Below are 4,995 nucleotides of genomic sequence, written 5' to 3' on the forward strand. Positions count from 1 at the left end.
GGGCAACTACTGTAGTCAAGGTGACTGCATCAATTAAAATGCAGAACGTCATCCTGGATAGTTTTGAGGTTAGATATCTAGTACAAAACTGACAGAAGGTATGTCTGAAAAAATAGCTAAGATCTCTTAATATTCTTATTTTCCTGATATTGTAGTCATTTAAACTAGAACATGTGTTAGCTGGACTCCAATGTCAGATCTTATATTGAGCAATGGTCAATTCGGTGCCTCCAGAGTTAGGCAGCACTTACAGTAATACGCACTCGCTGCTACTCCCACTTCTGCAATGTGTGGCACAGGCTGGCTCAGAGTGTTTCTGTACACGAATCCTCCAAAAGGGAGGCCAGAAGCCATTTGAAATTCTCCCGTATGCAAGCCTGGAGCTGTATAGCTAAGGTAGTAATTTTGTGACTGTAGTACAGTTGAAAAGTGTCGCATGCTAACCAAAGCTATAGGACTCTGAATAGGATTAGAAACACTGGAAACATGCATGGTGTATTTCAGGAGATTATTTGGCTTCTTTTAGTGAGCTAGGAAGAGTATCAACTACTCAGGATCCAAGAGGGAAATGCACAAAACCAATGCAAGTGTTTTTAAATTACAAAACTTAGGGAAGATTATGAGCTTAGAGGTAAAACATACCTTCAAATATAGGATTCAAGTATGTTCTCTTAATAATTACTTCCCCCCCCCAGCTTTTAAATGTAAGTGCTGTTATGAACAAGATGATAAAGTGCCTAAATTTTATGTTTACAATGTAGTACCTCGATTTAGTTTTCTCTAATTACTGGTATTTTTTTCTTTTCTGTGCTTTTTCAGATTGCTTTCCTTTCCCTCCTCACCATTTCCTGCCTTTCTCAACAACACTGTTAACAAAACTGGTATACATGAGACTTCATTTGCATCTCCTTACAGAAGAGTCTGAAATGAAACCAATTTAAACTTTGTTTTTAATGCACAGAGATTTCTCAGGAGCCTAGCAGAACTTACACCCTCTCTAGATAGACACATTATTCTTGTTGCTAGAATGCTATCTTTTCTGGAGAAATGTCTACATAGTAGTATATAAAGAAACAGCATGTACAGACATTACTTACCCATGGAAATTATCTACTTAAAAATACAATCTACTAAGTGATTTATCTATGGCAATCTTGAACATTGGTGTAATAAATTCTACTATATATTGATTTACTTCTTTTCCATGCATAACTGTGACTATTTGGTAGTTAGATAAGGTGAAGCCCAACACAGAGATACCCATGCCTTCCCTAACTACTGTGAGCTAAAGAAAATGTTTAATATTTGATGAAGCAGAATTTAAGCCCCTCCATTCATATCTGTGTAACAGTATCCTACCACAGTAACTTAAGGTATATGGAATACATACCTTACCAAGAAAGCAGCCAGGTACAAGTTGTAGGTCAAAGGTGGAAAATACTTTTTTTGTTTGACTTAGCATTTTCTTTTCTCCCCAACTTCATGACTGCATAATTAAGACACAACTACAGCAACAGTGAGAATGCAGCTCTTCCTACTCTTGTGTAAGTGGATGAATCACAAAGATCTCTCTTCTTCTGGCTCATTTATTTCCAACCTGAGGAATGGCCACTTCTAACTGGAGTGATGCTGTGGGTTATTACACCCTTCACAGTTGCTGTACAGCTCAAAGTACCTTAAGAATAAAAGATACGAATCTGAATCCTTTCAGGTACAAGGTGTGCTTAAAACCTCTATCTTTCACTTTGTCAGCAATCACTTAGCATCAATAGTGGACAAATTGAGGCATTATTTCTTCCAAGACTACACACAGCACTCAGAAATGTCCCTTTTTAGACTGTGAACGCTGTGCCATCTGCTTATTACTTTGAATGATGCACTACTATGGCTTCTCTTTGAAAAGTTACCTGTCGGTTTGGTTTAATGTCAAAGAAAATACGTTTTCATTGTCAGATACATCACACAATTTCAATATAATTGGTTCTTGAGACTTTTAGTCTGGCTCTAGACCTTCTTCTGTCCATGTGTTAATCACCTTGCAAAGATGAATGGATTTCAGATGTCCATCTGCTAGTTGCCACGTCTGACTGCTGCATTACAGTTGAAGCAGCTACAGCCTTGTACACCATGAATGATTCAATACTGAATCACAAACATAGTATTTTTTTCTTAAGTGACTGTGATGGGTGATTAATTGCTTCTTTCCCTAAAGAAAAGCTGTATAGTACATTGGTACCTTTCAGTTATAGACAGCGTTGCAGAAGGCTGATGACATCCAACTGTATATGCCTATGATTTGGTCAACAGAGATGCTTGAAGTAACAGCCAACACTTTACTAAAAGACTCTGTTTCCCAGTTGTTATCAGCCTTCAGCTCTCATGTTTCCTGAGGTGCTATCAGCTATGAACATTATAGCAGCAATTTAATTTGCTTTTTATGATCATTGCAGGGCTTTACTGTAATATACCGAGGCTGCTGCTGGCATTATCATAATTTTTCTTACTTCAAGATTAGATTAATGCAATAAAACTTCACCTTAAAAGAGAAGCTGTTAGGGAATACTACAGGTTAGGTGATACAAGAAGGACTACCTAGATTAAAAGATGAGAGTTAAAGATAGGGACTTCTGTCTGCGTCCAGACAGAAGTTAAGGCTGAAGAACCTTACGTGACCACAGGACCTGGTTACCTTGACACAACCCCACCAACCTCCCTCTCTCCAGTGACTCACTCCCCCCAATACCACACCACCTCTACACCTTACCCACAGGACCTGTTTACCCAGCCCTGTATCCACAATCCCACACCCCTTTCCCCCCCCCATTTCTTCCCCGATGGGAAAGCCACAAAGTTCAATACAGTGCAAGAGTATTTCTAGGGCCTCTGTAGAGCTGTAGACACACCCATCCAGATGGGAGCTACACCTTCTCACAGCTCTTTAACCAGAACTAATTCAATTTTCATCTCCCAGGCACTTTTAAAACACCATTTGCTAGGATGTGGAAGTGTGAGAAGGTAAAGGCAGAGAGAAGAACAAAAGGTACACTGAGAGGGGCTTTCAGGTTGCATTTTGGTTTTACTGTATACTTGGTGAAGAAAGGTATCATGCTGATTTTCTTACTTAAAACTAATGGTGAGTGATCTACATTTTGTTAAAGCATTCAGCTCCTCCTAGGGTATTTTTCCAATGATTTAAAATTCAGAGTCTTGAAGAATTAATAGAAAAATGAAGGATGATAATTTTTCTTAAGTCGTTTCTGCCTAATTACACAGGCAACTTCAGCACATAGCTTTGCCTCGATTTCTGTACTGTTCAGATCGAGAAAATAATTCAGATTAACAGAGAGTAAACTAGAGCTTGAATTTTGCATTGCACTGCATGAGTGATTCCTCAATAACTGTTGGTGTGCACCATCTTATTCTCCAGTAAATAAGTGGAAAATTGCTTAGGATAAGCTATATTCTTCCTGTCAGTCGGCAAGACAACTGATAGCTACTGCAGGATGACTTGTGCTGGTATTTCTCACCTTATATTGTCTCTCATAGTCAAGCACTGGAAGGATTTTATGCGCAGGAAGCAACAATGAAGTGGTATGGGAACAGCTGCACCAAACGTGCTGAAAAGAAAGTCTCCGTATGCTATTTTTACTGTGAGAATCAGCAGTCCAGAACAATTATTCTACCATTATCTAAGTTCATCTAATTTTAAGATGAAAGCCTGCCGTCTGACAGATACCCTTAATTAAATCGAAGGGTTCAATAACAAGTTTTCTCGGGGTTAAAAAGAGCCTTCAGTCACTGGTTAAAAATTAGCAAATAAAGGGCTACAGAAATGCATCATCTTTCAGACTGATCTACGATGAACAAAAGGATGGCAATTTTGTTAAGCATATAAGGTTGTGTTTTACCTTGTCACAATTTTAAAACAAGGTTGGGAAAGAGCAAAGACAATCTTGTTATTAAACAGAAACTGTATTGTTTCATCATCCATAGCCATACTGCGGTGTGCTTCGGGCATGCTATTGATGGACTAAGAATCTATATTGAAGAAAACCGCTTGTAACATTGCTACTCTTTCTTTGATACCAAAGATAATATTTTCTTGCTGAATATACATTTTTTAAAATGATGGAAGCAATAAATCTGACTTGTCTTACATAAACCATTCATTTTATTTAATGTAAACAAACCCCTGACATTAAATAAAAATTCTCATGTCCAAATAATGAGTTCTATATGTTTAAAGGGGAAAAATACAATAAACACTAAAAGGAATACAATAATCCCAGGCATTTTTACTATTATGAGAACTACACTTTCTGTACGTTTTCGTCAACGCACACCTTTCAGGCAAAGTAGAATAACACTGCTTGACAACACCCAATAAAACTGTGCGTCTGTCAAGACAATAACGGGTCTGTGCTTCATTCTAGTTTTGGAAGCATCGTTCCCTGCGATTCGCCTACTACTTGAAGTTTCTTCAAATACAGTGCGCAAGGTTTGAAAATATATTTGAATTTTTACAGAACTTCCAAGTAACAGACTTCACACATAGTCCTATTAAAAATGTCTGTTTTCAGCGAACTAAATGAAGCGCGAATCGATTTTTATCTAGCTTTACAACACAAGCTCTTCTAAGCTACTGAACATCGCATCAAAGCTTTCTGACGACCTCCTAAGTAATAAAAATCAAGTACGAACACCAAGTAGCTGCGTGGGGAAGGAGGAATACGTACAAGCAACCCCGTCGCGCTGCTTTGCATCTGCGGCTACAATGGATGGAACACGTTAATTTTGGTTCTGGCTGCCGGGTACTGCTGCTCCCATCACGTCTCCCATCCAAACCCGTCAAACAAGCCGCGGCTGACGCCAAAAACACGGCGCTGCCCTGCAAGCGACAAGGGTGTCTGGCTGCCTGCCGGCGAGGCTCGGGCAGGAAGGCAGCGCCGCGACCGGGACGCGGAGGACGGCCCCGGCTGCGGCGGGGCGCCGAGG

At 39.5% G+C, this 4,995-nt stretch overlaps 1 long non-coding RNA gene across 1 annotated transcript; it reads right to left on the reverse strand.

Moving 5' to 3' along the window:
- Positions 1 to 687: 687 nt before the first annotated feature.
- LOC113478468 lies at positions 688 to 4,989 on the reverse strand. The gene is made up of 2 exons (XR_003398066.1): positions 4,737 to 4,989; positions 688 to 1,675 (listed from the first exon to the last, which is right to left on the reverse strand). It is a non-coding gene; the product is annotated as an uncharacterized LOC113478468 (long non-coding RNA).
- Between the last annotated feature and the right edge of the window lie 6 nt (positions 4,990 to 4,995).

Source organism: Athene cunicularia (genome assembly GCF_003259725.1).
Source record: "Athene cunicularia isolate RWA chromosome 3 unlocalized genomic scaffold, athCun1 chr3_part1, whole genome shotgun sequence".
Lineage (NCBI taxonomy): Eukaryota > Metazoa > Chordata > Aves > Strigiformes > Strigidae > Athene > Athene cunicularia.